The sequence below is a fragment of the Plectropomus leopardus genome, chromosome 7, assembly GCF_008729295.1.
Source record: "Plectropomus leopardus isolate mb chromosome 7, YSFRI_Pleo_2.0, whole genome shotgun sequence".
NCBI classification, from domain to species: domain Eukaryota; kingdom Metazoa; phylum Chordata; class Actinopteri; order Perciformes; family Serranidae; genus Plectropomus; species Plectropomus leopardus.
In genome coordinates this window covers 31,272,762-31,293,617 of record NC_056469.1, presented here as the reverse complement: position 1 = coordinate 31,293,617, position 20,856 = coordinate 31,272,762, and positions in this window count along the sequence as shown.

Genomic DNA, 20,856 nt, shown 5'->3' with positions numbered 1-20,856 from the left:
TTTTTTCTCTCTCTCCTCATTTTTTTCTGCGTAACTGAAACGTGGAACAAAAGGCACACAGCTCTTGCTTTAGTCGCTCAATCCGCTGACACAAAAATTGCAGCACTGTGTCAGATTAAGCACAAAGCTTGAGGTTAAAGCTCACTCATCATCCGTGGTAGAGGTTATGCGGCCAGATGTTTCAAGTCTACGCCGTTACGGGGGAGCACATTGCTCTTGAGTTATGTCCAATAAATTTCAGTCGCAAAAATCCCTCAGTGAGATCCCGCTCTTGTTTTTTTTTTTTCAAGTGTTACACCATCTTGGCTGTCAGTGAGTACATAGTCTCAGAGAATTAGCCAACCTGGGCCAAATTGTTTCCATCTCCAGGAACACAGAGAATTGGGTCTCCCAAGGCTCCACTGTATGTGAGGAAAATGTAATACTAGAGGCCTTGTAATGGATTGGGCTGTCTACTTCTCTGTATTGTCTTTTCAATACGCACCTCAGCGGGCAGTACAGCGTGTCTACACCGCGAGCCAGTGCTGAAGCAATGTGGTGAAATGAGCCTGTTGTTGACTCGCTTTGTTCTCCCTAAAGTCTGAGCCAGAAAGGCAGCGCACTCTGCTCCAGTGCTCTGAAGCTGTGCGAAGAAAACTCCTTTTGGTTACTCAAAACGTCAACATTAACAGAGCAGGTCTCGTTAATAATTAAACCCCATCATGGTCAGATATTATTCAAAAATTATTCTATCTAAGGGTTCATTTTAAAATGCTAATTATAAGTAAAAATGAACGACCAAATCTTTTGGAATGAAAATTTGCGTTCCCTCGGACAGTGAAGGAGCGACCCGCCTCTCTCGGCTTTACTTCACATCTGATTGCTTGCCCTAACTTTATTTTCCTAAACCTAGTTTAAAAAGAAATGAAATTTTAAGGTGATCCATCCATCCATTTCAGCATATTCGGAAGTTGTCAAATAGCAGAGGTAACTAGGACGCAAACTTGCAAATCCTGGGATAGCGAAGAAATGACCCGCCCTATATTAGGGTCATGACCTTCAGGGCGAGCCAATCAGACGCAGAACAAGCCGCCCGTTTTCACTCTGTAACAGAACAACGTATCCTCATACAAAGGTTTGTATGATATCATGCAAATCCGCACCCATGCTTGAGGAAAAGTTATGTGCAGAACGTAAAGTTACAGAGTTTAGGTTTCGGCAAGTTACTGTGTTTTGGTTTGGCTTGTGAAAGGTGTCCAAACACAAGAAAACTGGTGTGGATCCATGTTTTAAAGGGTTAAATATCCACATTTCCAAACACTGGTTCTCAGGGTAAAGTCTCGCGTTTTGGGACCACTTACTTCTTTATTCTCTCCCCCGTCGGTGCATTGCTCATGGAATCGCACCCTTCCTAAACATGTGGGTTACACGCAAATTACTGGCTCATGATTACGCAGGATATACGTGAATTTTGGTGGAGTATTTTGTAGGAAAACATCTGAACAATGTATGAAATCAGCCTGAACAGAGTGCCACAGTGAAAAATGACACCATATCTTAGAAAAAGTAACAAAACTCAGTTATCTTGAAACATTTACATATATCAACTCAAAGAAACTGATACTGTGCAAACAGTCTGTCTACCCATCGCTGCTAACTGCTAAATATATCGTATAATGAGATTTTCAGCTTTTACAAATTCCCTGCAACTTTTAAAATATACAAAAAAAAAATCTAAATAGTTATACAACCTGAGCTTTGCACCCAGGGAAAAGATACTTTCACATGCAAGGTGAGCTAAAAATATTTATGAGCCATTTTATGCAAAATGCGATTCAGTGCACGTATGAGAGCCAACGAGCGTCTGCAAGAGGTTAGAGATCAGCTTTTGCGATTGGAGAGTCACCAGTTCCCGGACTGACTGGGAAAATGTGGTTAGGAGAGGAAAATAAATTAATAATGCTTCCCGCTCCCTCAACAAGCAGCGTCCTCATAAGAGCTCCATCAGAGCTGCTCAGCGAGCGGCAGAAAGCAGACCGTGGCGGTGCCGGGAAGTGGCGGGAGTGGGCTGAATGAGGGAAGAGAGGGGCGACGCCGTGCCCAGCCGCCATTCCCCGGATAAATTAAAGCTCGAAACAAACTCATGGAGATGCTCTGAGAGATTACGTTACACCTATCAGGAAAATGTGATCCAGCTCCCCGGAGTGGGATGTGTCTATAGAGTGGCATTTAACCGAAAATAGTGCTGATGTGAAGCAGACCTGATTTTTTCCCCTCCTGGTCCATGCCTCACGGCGCTTTGTTAAGATATAAGGAATTTAAAATCTGTTAAGAGCTTAAAGTTCTACATCTGCTCGCTGTGATAAATAAATCAAACTTTGTTGACAGCACCGCTAAGTTTTGATTTAGATTGTCGCAGATGTGTCTCTTTGGTGAGTGACTTTCCCATAAGGCTTTGCAATCTGTATGCAAAAGGATATACATTTTTTTATTTTCCCTTCAGTTGATAAATGAACAAGCCTCTCTGTTGTCAGCTCCTATTTGTCAGGTGAGGGGTTACCGGGCCTCCTGTATGTAAAAATGGAGCACATTTGTGCCGTCGCGTGATTCATCCGAGAGTTTAACTCATCTATTAGGCCTCTGATGACACATTCATCTGATGGAGCAGGAGGGATTCAACGGGAAAGCAGCGGCAGTGTTTAAACGCATTAGCTCCTGTTTGTGTGATAACGGCGGAGACGCAGTCGACTCTACAAGCGCTGTCACATTTCTCTGCTTGCGCATTCGCAGATATCGAAGTGGAGCGGCGCGCTGCGTGTTACCGTGTTGCTGCAGATAAGGCTTCAGGGAAATGCTGTGTTCATCACTTTACAGGAGGAGTGAAATAAGATGGTGTCTCGCTGTCGCCCTGCCGGCAAGTGCAGATCTCATCAAAGAAAAAAAGGGGGCCGTCTGGAAAAAAGATCTCCAAAAAAAGAGAAAGTGTTGGCGCTGTGTCGGTGTCACCTCTTCGTTTTGTCTTACCTCGATGTTGGCGGCAGCTTCTTTCAGACTCTGTAAATCCAACTTGTTTTGTCCCTCTGTGAGTTTTTACTTCTCTTGTTCCTTCCTCAGTTGTTGTGAAGATGAGTGTGAAGCGGCTTTTTTCAGCCGTGTTTTGTACTAATGATCCTCCACAGACCTGAGGCCTTGTTGATAAGTCAGACGCTGCAGTTTCCTCAAGATTCACAACAAAATCTCTTTGTCTTCTGCTCGCCTCTGCGTCCTTGTTCCCATTCTGTAGCGTCTGCATGATATTTTGTCCTGTTCAGTTTGAAAGTTCTTTCTTGTTGCTCGCAGCTGCAACCAAGTCTAAACTGTCTTGATGCTTTGTGGGTGAAAAGAAGCCTCAAGGCTGAAGACGTTTGGTTGAAATGAGAAAGATTTTCAGACTTAGCAAAGATGCTCAGACGTCTTTTCACCTGCTAATCACCATACGGTAATGGCGTTTCGCAGGGAACCACATGAATGCACACATGATAGAGAGATAACCCCATTCATGGAAGAATCTTTTCTAAAATACCCTTAAGCGCCACGTGAGACAGCTGCTGGATGAAATGTGCTTTGTGTTTTCGGGTCTATTCAGTTGTTTGAGGTTGTATTTTTCTTACTCCTGTGGATTAATTTGCAGAGGGAAGATGAGGACAGTATTTCCAGTACAGCTGCAATATCCAGTCCCTCCAGGATTTGCTTTTTTTGGAGATTGTTGCAGCCCAAAATGTCTGATTTCATGTCAGCTTTACTAAAAAGTTGTAATGCATTCTGCAATGTCTTTAGGCTTTTTGTTTCGACAAAAATCATAAAAATGGTTGCATTTTTTCAATAATTCATTAAAAATTGAAAGAGACATGTTCCAGTGAGAATAAAACCGCACTGTTTGTTACTGAAGCACTGAGCTTGTTATTTATGCTACAATAACACCACCAATAACCATGCATATTTTATCTGACTTACCTGATACTTTCAGCACATGCAAGAAATCTGGATGCAATAGCCTCTGTCACGGGGATTTGTCTTGTCTGTTCACGACTTTCAGCCTTTCTCCAGATGTGCTTTGCGGTAGCGTTGTGATGCAACACAATCAAAAGTCATCAATCAACAAATGCAAAACAGTTTACCCCCTACTTCGTGCAGAACATCAGGGAATTGCCTTGCAAAGCCTTAAGCAGTCATTTTTGTTGGCAAACGCTCACGTCTGCATCTTCACAACCAGAAAGAAGGAAGTGAGTTTGGTGCAGTGAGTGGGGGAACGTTATGACTGGTGAAACTTATCAGAAAATACACCAATTGATCAAATTTGTAAAAGTATTGCGGCACTCAGACAAAATTGGGAGGTCGCATAGAATTCACAGTGATCGGTCGAGTATGCAATTGCAACATCGCAACTTTCAGTTTAAATATCCCTAACTATGAATGGTGTCTGTGAAAGATGATCATATTTTTAAAAAATCGTTTTTTGTGTTCTTCTTGCAGTTAGCTTCCTTAAAATGACTGATATTGAAATGCAAATAACACATGAGCTATAACATGGTTTAATATCTTACTGATTCCCACTGAATTGGGTTCAAACCTCAAGAACGCAAACTTTCGATGTGAATGCCCTTTGAGACAATAAAATGTACTTACTTACTGTACTTGTAAAACTAATGCATGTTTAATCATTTTAATACTGTGCTTTTTCTTCAACATACATTATGCAGTTTTCTCACACTTTGGTGTCTCTCCATCAAAGTATCAGCAAAAGACAGAGTAATACTGTCATTGCAGTCAGTTTTCTTGGTTATGATTCGTTCATTGTTCATCCTTCAGGTTTTTACCAGTAGCTGAATGATCTAATATCTACAAAAAAAGATACAGACCGAGTTCTTGATAAAAATAACTGACTTGTCTGGGTTTGAACAGTGTGGAAAACTGTTGATCAGGTTGTTTTCAGACTTTTTTAATGCGGAAAAGTTATATATTATACCTTTCAGTAAAACTTTGAATGGACTTTCACTTGTTACGTTTGGCTGGCACTAACCACAACCTTTAGGGTTTATTGAACAACTTGAAAGTTTTAATGAACTTGCTGCTAATTTGTTGTTGCCTTCATGATGTTGTTTCATTGGTAGTTTGCCTGTAGAGTCTGGTGTGGTTTCTTCACTGTGCTGAGTCGGCCTTGGCAGGGTGTGGTGCTGACGGAGCCAGCGGTGAACAACTTTCCTTCACTGGTGCCGATTGTGGTGAAAGCTTTGTAGCGTTCCTCTTAGTTAACAATGAAATACCTAATCATCATTATGTTCAAACCTTCCAGCTTCTTCAGCCTCCCATCATATATTCAGAGCTTAAAATCCGAATACACAAGGTCGATTTTGTTCGTTTAATAAGATCCATATGGCACCAATTTTTGCTAATATCTCACTTAAGCCCTCTTGTTTTTCTTTTGCTATTATTTAAATCCCTACATTATACAGCATACGTAACAAGTGATGAAACCTGTGTGTAAACTCACTGTCGTTTGTTCGACTTCAATTTGCTTTAATGTTTTTAATTAAAACTCTTGAAATAAAAATTGATGTAAACATGTTCTGCCATGAATGATGCAGCCACCCTCACAAACATGCAGTAGCAAATACACAAACATGTTTTGGCATGTTGGAGAGATGAAAGCGTTGCAGCAAAGCAACACAAGCATTCGCGTGGGAGTAGCGCTACGGGCTACAAGGGAGGAAGATGAAAAAAAATACCTGCGAGTCCAATGTCAGATTATCAAACGCCAAAGCATGCAAAGCAAATTGTAACTCTGCTACACGGCAGCACAGATTCTTTGTAGATGTCTTTCTCCATGTAGATGCTGCACAGGTAAGCAGCAAATTAACACAAACTACAAGGCTCATGTGCTCCTCTGATGCACTCCTTTTTGTTGTTGAACCCTCTGTTCCTCAGGACCTTTGCTAAAATAACGTTTCTTTTTTTCATGCTGTAATTTAAAAAGTTTGGAAAAGTTTCATCAAATCTAACTCTGCTGCAAAAAAAGAGAAGTAGAAGGGCACTTGGAGAACTCAGATCATCACCAAGGCCAAATGCATTTTCTTGCATTGTAAATGAAAGTGAATAATTTGTGTATCTGCCTGGTTATTTGGAGCCAAAATTTCATGGGTTCGTCCTTGGCCCATGCTGTACCCTTCCATGAAGTTTCATGAAAATTAGGGGTGTAATTTTCCTGCTGACAAACAAACAAAAAACATAGCCTCCTCCTTGGTAAAAAGAATAGAGACACTGTTGTGTAGTGCTTTACTAACTGGCCTAACTTGGCTTTTCTACTTTCGTGCCTCTGCTGCATTTTCAGCTCTTACTTCTTTTAGTAAGCTATTGGTACCTTTTAGCAGTCAGTTAATTATCTGCTAATTTAAGCCATACAAAAAGGTCCCTCAGGAAAATAAAAAACTGGTTTGGAATAAGAAGTCCTGCACATATTTTTCAGGGTCATATTCGTCCTGCAGGACTTGTTTATATCACACGATAAATGAGGAATAAAGGAATGACAAATCTTTACTTGTCTCATAGTTATTGTGTTAGTAATTTTTCTTTGTAACATCAGTGTATTGTACATTTTCTGGAAGTTCAAACTTCTTGAGACCAACCAATATATCGTCCTATCACTGGTTTGCCTATCATATCCCTGATATGTTGTCCAATATGTAATGGTACAAACATTGTTATTGAACCCTTTTTAAGAACACAACACAGAAAAAAGATGCTTGAAAGATTCATGATTATTAAATCCCCAAAAATCCAATATCAGTCGGGCTCTACTTATTCAACTGATAAAATGAGAAGTTTGTATCTACCTTTGGCTAATCTTGTGAATTTTATATTTTAAAGGAAAAACGGTTCCTAACACTGATGCAAAACTAGTATAAATTCAATATTCCTATAAAATAGACTGCTAATAGAGTTGTGAAGAAAGATGAGCTTTTTAAGAGCCGCTGGTTCCAACAGTAAAAAAGTCCAGTTAATTTCTCTCATGGATAATGTTACGTGACTCACAGCTGAAGCACTCTGGCTTGAATGGACATGAAACTCTCCCAGCTGAATCATCAGAAAATATCTGGTTATTTGATTTAAAAACAAACAAATGAACGTGTACATTGAAGAGGTGGCAATTAACTATGACTCTCATGAGAACTCATACTTGAACTGCGATCGAGTCAATGCCAAAATCTTGAAAATGTGGCATTTCTCCACTTTCTCCAGCATCTAAGGCACCGTAGGAGGATGCAGTTCTGACAACACACGTACCCACATAGACAAGTACTCTGCGTTTAAGGTGGAACATCAGGGAGGGATAATAACATCCCGCTATCAAATAAAGAAAACTCTGTCTGTCCTCATGCATTTTCTTGTGTATTAAGAAGTACCAAATGTAAGATTGGCAAAGCCCTTTCTCTCATCCATCCACTGCACGAACCCGTTTTGTATAAAAATACTTCATCAATAACGTCGGCTTTCTTTTTCTTCTGTGGAGACAATGATTGAAAACACAGCTCCACTCTGCCACCCACGTTGTGGTCGAAGGTGAAATTGCAGCTTGAAAGAGAAAAAAAAAGCGTTTTTGTTGTTGTTGTTTTTTCATTCTTTGACAGTGGTTAAAAACTTGTTGTTTGTACAAAGCAGACATTTTTTTGTCTGTCTGCACCGACGTACAGGTCTGTGGTCTGCACAAGCTTGTGGCACACACACCCCCATAGTATGGACTAGTTTATATTAAATTTTATCTAAATGTTCTCTGTTTATAGTTTATAGTTTATAGTTTGAGTACGTGGGTTTTTGTTTTTTACCATGTTGCCTGATTGGATATCGATTGTGGACTGGATTGTGGAATTTCATTGTTCTTTTGGTATTGACGACTAAATTTCTGTTATCGTGACATGGCAAGTCCCAAGAATAATTTTAGTAACTGTGACATGTCCTGCTTGGCAGTTGAAAGCTAAAAAATAGGCTGTTGAGAAAACCGATTGTACAGTTTAGACTTTTGTGCACATTTTGGATTAATTTGGCGATGTGTGTTGTTCACAAATTCATGAATTCACTTGCACTTTGAGATGCATCTCTGCCTGGCGTTTTCTCCATCAACATCTGCTGAGGCTCATGGGTATTATTGTACAGTATTTACAGCTGTCCGCCAGGCCGAAAGGATGACCAGGATTCCTTGGGAAACAGTGGTGGTCATGACATAAACTGATCATCTGGGATAGTACTGTGTTTCTATGTCCAATGACACTGAGGATATTGTTAAAAGAACATTTAGAAATGGGAATACAGAATGAGGAAAAACGCTTCTGGGACTAGCTACTCACGCGATTTCTAACTCTATTTATGTGCAACATTGTCCACACTGATCTAAAAACTCAAATTATACTTTCTGCATCTGCACACGTTGAACACATAAAGGTACCCAGCTACCTCAAAGACGGCTGACAAATGTCTACCATCTCATATCATCATGTTGCACCAAACTTAGTGTTTACTATTCATATTTTTATTTGATTTGTCATCAGTGTTCCTTTTTCCATCAGTTGACGTTTTTCTTGGGCCCCGAAAAAAAAGAATTGGTTTGTTGACTCTGCCTGTTGAGGTTTAACCAACCAATATGATTATTTCTGCTCCCAATGCAGCTGTGTTTGTATAACAAAAACTCCAATCTGTGTCTGAGATATTGTGCGTGACGAGGGAATGAAAAACAAATGAATGAAAGAGAGACGGCTGATTTATTGTCATCCTACCCCCGATTTTAAATATTTAGTTCACAATAAAATGAAACTATGGAAAGAGCAGAGATGAAATGACCTGGGAAGTTTGGTCTCATCATGAGCACGGATCTGTCTGCAGAGGGAGGTGGGAGACATGAAAAATAATTTCATGGTTTGTCTAAAACTGCCTGTTTTGTACCTCCGGCGTGATATTAATTAAACTGTGAATAAATAAATGCTTTCCCTTCATCTGTGACTCCTGCAGGGCAGCTGTGTGGATTTGCTCAGCTGTCACTCAGACGTCACGCGTTGATCCCCCACTTCTTCAGACGGGACACCCTCCTCTCGAGCGGTACGAGCTTCAGGACCGCGATGGCGGAAAATAAAAAGAGTGCTGATCCCTCTCAAAGTGCATCGCTCTGAGTAACCTTGACAGTGACTGCCGGTGGACGGCGGGGGTGCAGGTAGTTCGACTGGAGGAGGTTTCCATTTGTCTTGTGGTGCAGCGCCAGCAGCGGGATTTATTGGGCTTTGGGTGTCATCCCGTGACAAGGTGCACATTCTTTCCGTGCATTATGGGCCCAGCTGATAGTAGGTGGAAGCTCCCTGTAAATAACCTCGAGGTTATGTCTTTTATTGAGTTATACATAGTGTGTTGAATTTATGATTGAAGGCCTATGGAGGAAAATAGAAAAGGATAGACGAGAAGAATTCCCAGCGAAGCGTGAACGGAGGTGGAGGAAGTGCATTCGGCCTGCCATTTATAGGTGATAATGTGAAAATGATGCCAAGGCAAATGTTAGGAACCAACAACAACAACGACAAAAAGCTCAAGTAGAGACTGGAAGGTATAAAGGAGGCAATACTTTTATATTCCTTATAGGGGTGTAACGACATCGATATGGATCAATATAATGATTCAATAATCAAGGAGCCAATATTAAGCAAGCATAGTAAAATATATGTATGAACCTGTTTCAGTATTATGCCAGTCCCGTATCAGACTTGGCAGTTCAAAAGGAATATTTGACAATTTGTTTTTTATTCACTATTCAAAGTTTTAAAGTTTGAACAGACTCCACAGGACATTCAGTGTGGCAGCAACATTCATGTCACTTAGTTAACACGCTAATGGTGCTAACGACAGATCCCAAATGCCAACAAGTTCTCATCCAAAATTGTCACGTGGTGCCGCTTTGTCAGTGACCTGCCACGTCTGCTTATGGCATTTTCGGTTTCCTTCGGCGTCAACTGTTTACGCCATTTCTGTGATGTAAACAAATGTACATGGTGGAATGATGCAGCACTTCGCCAGCACATGGCAACCAAACTCACAACAACACGGGAAGCAAACAAGTTCAGTCTGGCCTCGTTCTCAAGCGACATATTGTGGACACACATGGTTCGTACAGTAACAACAGCACCGGTTCTCTCCGGCCATGTTCTCAACTGACATTGTCCAGATGCAATCCAGGTGGTGGCTTTTGGCGTCACGCTGACGTCACGCACTGACAGAGCAGATGTATTTGACGAGTTTGGAGTGAGAACAAGCTGCAACAACATTTTTTGTTATAAATCAAACAAAAGCCAGAGACTGCATCGTGTTAACTGGCTGTGAGCTCTAAATTCACCACTTCTTCACCCAACAGTGCAGTCTCTCCCTCTCTCTCTCCCCCTCTGTGCTGCTGCAGCATGTCCGCAGCTGTAAACGGTAGCGTGACGGTCAGAGCGCTCACTCCGCAGCAAAATCTGGGGACCAAAACTTGCCCATAAGTACACTGCAAGACAGCACGACTTGAAGCATCCTGAGAAAACTGAGGGTGTGATGATTCATATCTCTGATTTCAAGGGGCAGCCCTAAATGTATCATTAACTTCAATTAATTTTACATCCCGGACAGAGCTGCGCATTATTTGCATAAGAATTAGAAACTAATTAAAAGTAGCACTAGAACCACAATGAGAACATCCTTTTTCCTGTTTAATAATAACAAAACTAAACGTCCTAGGTCGCTTATAAATTAATGTTGGACACAAACTTATTTCTCAGAGTAAGAGTCCCATTTTTCAAACAGTGGAAATCTTCATTGCGGAACAAAACCTTGTGGATATTTTCCTCACAAGCAGTGCAGATTGCGCACTTTAAAAGATCAATTTTCCTATCAAATCTATCTTCGTTTGTTTTTTTCAAGACCCAAGTATTTCCCTGACATCAGGAATGCACAGGCCTGAGTGTGCACTCCACTGCCTATACAAGCATGTCATACATCCACTCAGCGTGCTTAAAATGCATTTGTGATCCCATCCAAAATTTTCTTGGCTGGTCAACAAAGGCTGCCTTTGTAAACCATCTGAGAAAATGTTTGCTGTATTTTCCAGCATCGCTGGATTAGCGAGCCGAGAGGGGAGAAGAGGAGCTGCAGGAAATGAATGCAGCAGGTCGGCACTACAGCTCACGTATCAGCGAGACCTCTGCTTAATGAGTCATTCGTTTCGCGACAAAGGGGACATGTGTAACAGATCTCATTGCGCTGAACGGACCCAGATCTCATTGTCGAGTGTGTTTATTTATTAACAACCAGCAGGAATCTGGATTACCTCTTGTTTATTTTGTTATAACTCTGTGCTGAGTCCAGGACATTTCAGCACTAACTGTTTGAGTATGACTAATCCTTTGAACTACAAGTTAATAATCAGTATAGTAATTACTTGTAATTACTACTATTAGAATCAATAAAACTTAGATATTGCCCTGATATAATAAGATATAATCTTAGTTCTGATCATATTTAACATCTCTTGATTGCTCAGGACAATAAATATGTTTCTGTTTTGCTGATCTACTTTATTCACAAATTAAGATCAAATTCATTTATTTTTATGTGTAGGAATGAGTTTAACTGTGATACATTATTATATTGATTCTTTGGACAGCAATACGATATTTGCTTATTTCAAAAAAATCTACCACAATATGATTTGGCAACACATTCTCATCAGAAGTTGTCCTGTAATGCAGCTTTGTCGGTGGATTTCCACGTCTACATATTACGCTCTAAGTTTCCATCGGTGTCTGCCAATGACGTCAAGACAAGCACATGGTGGGATGACACTGCACATGGTTATGTGGTTATGTCGTTGACCGACTGGCTCTAAAACAGAATAAATACCCATAGTCCCCAAATGAAAATGCCCAAACTTAACAACATAAATAAATATGTTTGCAGCCTGGTACAAAAAACAGTTTTGGTCTCTGTAGCTAATTTCAACGTTCTTGACAACTGTACCGGTGAATATAACTCTATAACTCTAATATAACTTTAATATAACTCACAAATTCCTCCATTGCACCTTTTGTACATACATTTTGTGTTCTTTATATTTTTTCTTTCATTTTACATTTTTATATCGCTTCTTTATTTTTATCTTATTTCCTATTCTATTTAAATGTACTATTTTTATTCTTACTCTTCGATAACTGTTTTGCACCAAAACACCAAGTCAAATCCTTTGTAAATGTATTTGGCAACGTAGTTGTCGTTGCTACATTGTGTGAGTCACATCCACCGCTCGCTCCTTCACAGCTCCAACCTCTCCCAAATATAGTCACTTCTGGCTCCAAAAAAAAATCAGATTAGAAGATACTGAAAACACAAACATAAATTAGAATGATATATTTATATAATAATGAATTGTTAAAGATGTTTATTTCATTGAGTAAGTCGTTGTGAACAACTTTTTCCACGAAAACATAAAAAGGGATGAAGTGCTTTTTGGGGAGCGGCCTGCTGACAACACAGCCAACCAAGCAACCAAACAAACAAGCTGAATTTCAAGATTTCTGGCTGCAGATTTTGATTCGGATGGAAACACAATCAAACTCAAAGTGCAGTAACGATAAGTCTTGCTTTGTCTCAGCTGTCATTTCCTCTAACCTCCATAATGACCTAAATACACACTCAGCAGCCGCACTGAGCGTGCATCTGGAGATTTCAGGGGGAAACTTCCAACTCAGTTTTCTGAGATGGTGATGCAAATCAGATCTGCATTGACCCGACATCCTCAAGACTCGGTTGAGCCGCTCGGGCTGCAATCGATACGACCGCACCAGATCGGCTTTAGGGCCACAAGGTCTGTGCCGGTGCTACTCAGTGAGCTCTCTGATTTATTCCCAGAGAAACGCCCCGTTCCTGGCAGGTTTAATTAAGCTCTGAGGCGGCCAACAACAACAGGGGAAAGAGTCCCAGTCAGAGATCAAGCAGGATAAAGCGCAGCCTCTTGGACAATACTTTGAAGTTTTAGTCATCGGGATTGACTTGACAATGTCACCAAGACAACACAGTTAGTCTCAAGTGGTCGTAAAGCTGTCTCCGGTGTGTAGCTAATGACATTCCAGCGCTAATACCTCCTCAGCTTTCAAGATAACAAGAGTCAGATGATTGGCCACGAAGCCAGCCAGTAATATTTCATCATGTACAGCCAGAGCAGAGATCTCATCCAATTCAATAAGTTTTTACGCCTGCACTTTGTCTTAATTAATGCAATGATACATGTCAGTGTCTGTGTTTGTAATTGTTTGCATCTCTGCGGGTCACCAACAGCAGACCGTGCTGCAACAACAACAGTTTACTCTTTCTATTTCCCCATTAAAACAGATGTTTAGATAGTTGCACACGTTGCTGCTTTCCCTGATTTAGTGCCGGCGATGGCTTTAAAAGGAGACCGCACCGAGGAGGAGGAGGTCGTCAGGAACACATCAGTAACCAATTAGACGCTGTTAAAACTGGGAACCTTTGCGTGTAGCGCTTGGCAGAGGTAGAGCTCCGACCGTTGCTCTCGTGTCAAAAGGGGGAGTGGGGAGTGAGTAATCCCCGCTGTACTTTTGGGGAGTGACAGGAGCTGGCGGTCGAAGTGCAGACGAACAAAATTCATTTTGGACGCCTGTTGTCTTAGATCACATCATTCCAGCGTCCACCAGACTTCCCCGTGTTTTTACAGAAATTGCAGAACTCGTGTTTTGACTCTCCCTGCTTGACACGGAGTGACTTCATCGCCAAAGGCCAGCACTGAACCAGTTCTTCATTACAGCCTTGCATGTCCATATTATGTCCAAACACACTGAGAGGGAGTGAAACAGTCCAAGATTAGATCAAAACACCAGAGCTGACATTCGGATCCCAGCAGCTCGAAAAAAGCTTTTAATAATCTTTAAACTTTGATGCCTCTTTTGTCTAAGTACTTTGGTTAATCTCGTCTTTTCTGTCTTTGAGCGGGCGGTAAACATTTATCCGTGGCAAACTTGCCTTTTAGTCGAGTGATGAGCTTTTGACACCAATTTGTGTTCGTTAGACTGCAGCAATTCTCCCTCCCCCAGAGATCAATACCTCGGCTCGTCTCTTTCTGCCTGTTCGGCTTTACAAGCTGTAAAGACAGATAAACTGGAAAGAAAGAGGGAGAGCGAGATTGAAAAGAGAGAGGGAAATAGAGGTGGAGGGAATCACAACAGCCAAGCTGCAGAGTAAATCTGGAATTGGTTTTATTGCTAGAGCATGACTTCCCTGATGTTTTCTGCTTGGCCAGTGTGATGTTTTCAGATCAAGGTTACCGGGCTCTTTGCACTATTGTAATTCCATAAAATAAATGTTTCTGACTCGCAGGGATATCTGAAGCCTAATACTTTTTTATCTTTGAATTGAAAGGTATACTTAACCGATTTCAACCAGTTCTGTATCAAAACAACGTGGGTAGATTGTGTAGTTAAAGTGGTAAACTTCTCTCCATCTGACCAGTGCCTTGATATCTCTCTCCTCCCCGACGTTATTTACTTCATTTGGTGTCGGCTCTAAAGCTGCAGCTCAAACTACAGGCTGTGCTTCCCCATTTTCAAATTGCCCGCCAACCACGCTGCAGCCACTAAAGACACAAAGAGTAAACAGCTGATCAAGAGACAGACCCGCCCTTTCCCGTTTCTAAATCTTGGATCGAAATCTGATCAAACAACATGTTCTAATCCCAAATTGCCACTTTGATGGTGTATTTCTGCGTCTACGTTTTACACTTTAGGTATTCTTCTGCATCTGCTATTGACGTTCTAAGATGTTGCTATGGTGATGTCAACACAAGCACATGTTGGGATTACACTACATAAAAACACATGACAACTAATGCCGGGACGCCAACAAACACACATGCTGCCACAGATGGTTTGGATTAGGCAAAAGAGGCACATGGAAAGATGTAGCAAAAGAAACATCACATTCACATGGGAAGACTCCCGTATGAAAGTCCAGGGTTTGTTTGATCGATCCACCGTCCCTCCCACCCACAGGCAGCGTTTCAACTGAACGCCGTTCTGTGGCACATCATGCAGATGCGACACGTTTCATCTGGCCGCCTCTCAAGTGATGCCGCCTGATTGTGTATAAAACAGCCACAGCAGGTGTCGTCACGCTGTCCGACATATGATAACAACGGGACTTACTCTATCCAGCCACACTCTCAGCTAGTACCATCTATGGGCGCATCATACATACAATAAAGGCGGCTTTTGGCGTTGGGATCATACATCATCATCATCAAAGTATATGACAATTTCTCTTAGGGCTGTTGCTGGAACTACAGGCTGTACTTAAGCATTTTCGTATTGCCCGCCAGCCATGCCGCCACTGCTGCCATGGACAAAAAGAGTATACAGCTGATCAAGAGACAGACATGACCCTCTCTGTGTCTCTCAAACTCAAACCGAAAAATTGATCAAACAGTAAAACTATCAAAATATAATCCAAGATTATGTTACTGCACTGCCTATTCCTCGCCTAAAATATTTCAGTAACATATTTTAATGCCCCATTTTGCCGTAATGAGGAGTTTGTGAACAGGTAGTGGACGCCACACTGCTTTCTGCACAGTGAAAACGGAGGTAAAACGGTAAAACTAAGCAGTGCTGATTAAATACAAACCAAGACTCTGTTACTGAGTTGCATTTTTCTGTTGTGGCTTACCATTTAACTGTTATATGAGACACAGCTGCCATATTTTCACATGGACCAGTTCACATTAAGTCACCCACCAGTGGGATTGTTTACTGGTCTGGTATGGCGCAGTGCATTCTGGTAGTTGTAGGTTTTCTACCTCTTGAGCAAGAGTGCCTTTTTCTCTGTTTTCTCTGGTCATGCAGCATCAAGTATTTGCTTCTTTCTACTGCAGAGACAGCCTAGTTTCATGTGAGGGCCCTCATTATATCGGTGAAATACTTTAACCACTTTCACACTAAAACTGTAGAAGTATTCAGCGTTTCAGGGCAAAAAGCATCACAGAGACTTGACAGCTCTTCTTTGAAACTCGGACTAATCGAATTTCTTTAAAGATTAGCAGCTTGTCAACGCAGGGCGACCCATATATTGTGCAGTAAGGAGTCTCTGGAACAGATTAGGCCTTTAAATTAAGGATTCACTTACAAAACATCCAGTTTAATTGAAGTCTCCCACAGTCTGATAAAGGCATTGAGCTGAAACGGAGGGAAGAGCGTCTCAGTTCCCTCTTCATTTATGTATTCAGAGCATCTTCTCAACTATTTTACTCCATTTAAGCTCTGTTTCATCTCTGCGGACACTGCGTCATTCTTCCCAATATAATTGGACAATTTAATGAACAAATGAAATGAGGGCAGAAAATGAGATTTCATTACAGAGTTACAGGGTGAAACCTCCACCATATCAAAGGTGGATGACATGACAGGCTGATGAAAGGCTGTTATTGACACGTCATTCTGGATGCTGTTACGAACATGAGGTGGGCTGACAGAGAACATACAGAGGTGTGAGGATACGTGGATGTGTTGAAACGGCGGCTGAAATTACCCCTGCAATATTACCCATACTGCTACCATCCATCCATCCATTATGTTAAAACAACATGTTCTCATCTGAACTTGTCAAATACTGCTGCTATGTCAGTGGACCTCCATGTCTGAATTTGATGTGATATGATATGATGGTACCCTCCTGCGTCTGTTCTGGACGTTGAAGGACAGCTTATCAATTGACGCTTTTCATATGCGTTGTGTCTTTTGAAAAATAAACTTACAGTGTAGGTAAAACACTCCTTTTTTTAATTAGGCTCAGAATTTACAATGAAAACAAACAGCTGACTCCCATGTGAAAGTCCGGACTTTGTTTGATCCATCCACCCTATCTTTGAGGATTTTCTATCTTTTTCTATTACATTAGTAACAGTCTGCATATCACATCACCACAGCGGTGCCTTGGTGTGCCAAAGTGGATGCCAAAGTTCACTGTCAACGCAGCGGTATTCAGACTCGTCACATGGTGCCGCCCCGTCGACTTACGGCGTTATAGGAATACTTCTACCGGCTGTTTATTTTTCTGTCAGCTGTTAATGCTCAGGGATGCCGTTACGGTGATATCAGCAAATGTACATGGTGGGATGAAGCAGCACGTCCTTATGTTTACACAACAGCGTGGACTGTCACGATGGTTTGGATTAGGCAACAAAGTCACAGACTGTTAAGTTTAGCCAAAAGGAGGCACATGGTAAAGTGTAGAAAAAAACCACAGACATCCACACTGGAGGCAAACTTAAGACTCCTGCACGAAAGTCAGTTGTTTGTGTTACAGTTGGACGCAGAAGGTAGCTTTTGGTGACAGAGCAGCGCTATTTGATGAGTTTGGAGTGAGAATGGGCATGTGCGTATCATACTGCCATGAAAGGGGCCTCTTTGGGTCGGTGTCTGACGCTGCCATCACTGTCACAGCGGCAATATTTGATGAGTTGGGAGTGAGAGTGGGATGTAGCAGCAATACAGGTATAGTTATGAATAGCCGTCTCACCTTCTTACACTTTTGTAGTCTTGAAAAGAAGATCCCGTACATGCTCCTGCTCAGCAGAATCACTTATTGATTCTACTTTTGGTCCCTCTGGACCTTCATCAAGAGCATTTTGAAGTATTTTAAGTATTCAAGTACTTTTGACGAACGTCCGGAGGGACCGAAACATTAGTATAAATTGTGAAATGTGCGGGATCTTCTTTTCAAGACTCAAGCGATATTTTCCAACACACCTGAATCCAGGATAACTGGAAGTGCGAATATCTCCCTTTGTACTTTAGTAGTATAACTATTAAAATGTGAATGTTCCCTTTCTGCACAGGTCCTGCATTCAAAGTAAAATTACTTTTTGTAAAGTTTATTTGAAAATCTTTTATCTCTAGATGCATCCCTGTCTTATAAATGCATATTTATATACTTCACATATTCAACATTTAATAAATTTTGAGAGAAATGTTTTTATTGACACGAGGAAGGAATTTTAGTCTCAGGCAGGATATTCATTTTAGGATCCTGGCAGCCTGAGGGTTGAAGCTCTTCCTGAGCCTCTCAGTGCTGACCTGGTGAATCCGGTACCTTCTTCCTGACCTCAACAGAGAGGAAAAACAGTAATCCGTGGTTTGGATGATTCTCCTGGCCTTATTTTTGCATTCTTGACATCTTCTTTGTCAAACAACAATATTTATCTTATGTTCAAATTAAAACCCTGATCTGAAAAACTAACTTATATGTACCACTGTTTGATTAAAATAATGAAACATAGCGAAGAAAAGCAAACTTCTGACATGACGTAAAGAAATAGAAAGTCTCCCACATTGTTAATACTTGAAAGTGAAGCTCCAGTTGCACAAATCTTTTTTTAAAAAAATACTCATTACTTTTCTCCTCTGATAAGGGTGTACAGGATGTGGAAATCAAGTACCACACACAAACTATTCAGCAGTCGAACTTCTTTTAAACTGCTTTGCAATCATTGTTCTTTTGGTGTCTTGTTCCAGCTCTGAAACCTCCCTGCTAACGATCACAGTGCCCATCCAGGGTGCCGCACACTATCTGTTTCCAATTACCTCATTGGGTAAAAACGGGGGGTGGTTGTGGATGTCGAAAAATGCTGCGAGGACGCTTTGATCCTCTCTGCTGAGAGACTCTGAGGCAAAAATATATTTAAAAAAAAAAGAAACAGGATGAGAGACGGATCAACAGTTTGGTGAGCGGTCGAGCGTTGCAGAGAATGCAGCCGCAGCATTTTCAGGCTGATTACCTGAAAACCCATTTCTATTCCATTTTCAATCTAACAGCAACTGGAAGTGTAACTGCAGTGGTGTTACGTGTCATATTATTTCTTAAGCGCTGCAGGCTGCCGTCTAACCCAGCCTGAAATCCACAGAGAAGAAAACCTTCAGTCAATATCTCAATAACATCAATGACATCTCTTAAGAAATAAAACTATTTTGAACACAGAGGTCTTTGGATGACTCATCGCCGTAGCTGGAAACAGTTATGAGCTTTAGTCGCATGCCAGCATAGTTTCGAAACACTGCCACTTGTTTCACTCGGTGTATATCGCATTTCAGAATAAAAGCTCTTCCAACTACTTTGTTTGGGCAGTGTTGTAGCCTACAGGTATAAGCGGTTATCTCCAGTCTGTTCGCTATTCACACGGTGATGTAAAACACATGGAGAGGAAATGGTGGGAAACCAGATTCAATCCCAGAAGGCTTAGTGGGAGGGAAGCAGGCCGCAGCGCCGTCGGCACACATGTAGGTGCCGCATTTGACATGGCGCAGTTTTATGTAACAGTGCAGTCTATAAACCCTCCATCACAGTCATCAGTCATCAGCGTAATGCTCGGTCTACTTAGAAAAAGCTTGTGGTCGAGTCGACGTGGGCCAGAGCTTTCTCATCTGGTGTCGAGTTTCCACTCGTGCAGTTATGATATTTCTCCCCGTGAATGACTCATAATCGCTCCTCGATCCCCATGCACATAAAAACGAAACCCTCCGGCTTATTAATTTTTTTGTTTTATTTTTTTTCCTCCCCTCTGTTGTCATGACATTTCAGTTTTAGATGTTACAGAGTATTACAACATCTCGCATTACACCGGCTCGTCAGTGCGGACAAGCTGACATAAATATTCATCTTAATGGCTGCCGCATGAGAATAGAAAATGAACCTGGACGCCAAAACGCTGCAAAAAATATTTGAGATGCTGCCAGTTCTCTTGTACTCGGTGTACTTCTTTCTTATCAAACTAAATAAGGCAGGTGATTACACAAGTATGAAGTAAATGATCCTTAAAAGTTGTAATTTGGTTGGTTTCATAAGTCCTGCCTCATTTGGCCACACAAGCCGTTACCGTGGTAACTGAAAATGTGTTTTACAGCAAACACTTGTTCAGCAACTACTTTTTTCAGAGATTCAATAGAACAATGAGGCTGAAGAGGGATTTAAAAAACAGTAAAGTTGGACTACGAGCCTGTGCTGTTTCCTGTAAATTGTGTGCGTGTGAAGACATTTTGAATTCGTTGAATATATAAATAATGGAAGTAGCTGCCGTGACGTCACCCGTTGGTTTGTGGCCCTTTTTAGTTTGGCATTTCGGCCATTGCCATCTTGGTGTTTTGGAGCCAGCAGTGACCATATTTGGACAAGAGGGTGGTGCTGCGAAGAAGCCAGGGGTGGATGTGTCATGTTTTTTCTTTGCATTTGGTGTGCACTGTAACACATGGAAGTCAAAAGTTTTAAATTTCAACTGGGAAAAACCGACCTCTGATTTCGAATGGAACGCAGCACAAAGCCTTAATAAAAATGTAAGCAGGTGAGTTAGATAAAAATTCACCCCTGCACAGCTGTCATAAGTGTTTAAATTAACCACAGAGACCAAAAATGTTTATTTCTTCTGTAAAGTTGGGTATTTTCACATGGAGACTGTGAGTATTTATTCTGTTTTGGAGCCAGCCTCAAGTGGCAGATCGATGAACTGCAGCTTCATTTTTCAGCCGTGGAGGTTGCTGCGTGTTTCAGGGAATCAGTGGCGGACTCCGCGACTAACAATGAAAACCACTATAGCCCAAATCACAGTGTTTACTGACAACAACTTTTGGGTAGAAAATCCCAGCATCGCATACATAAAACGAAAACAATGCTGAGCAAACTCATGTGAATGCTAAATTTTGAATGTTTTGCCTGCTTTTTCTTGCTGTCAGATAGTCATTTCTGAAACACCACCAGACTCCCCTGACAAAAGGTAGCTGTTGTTCG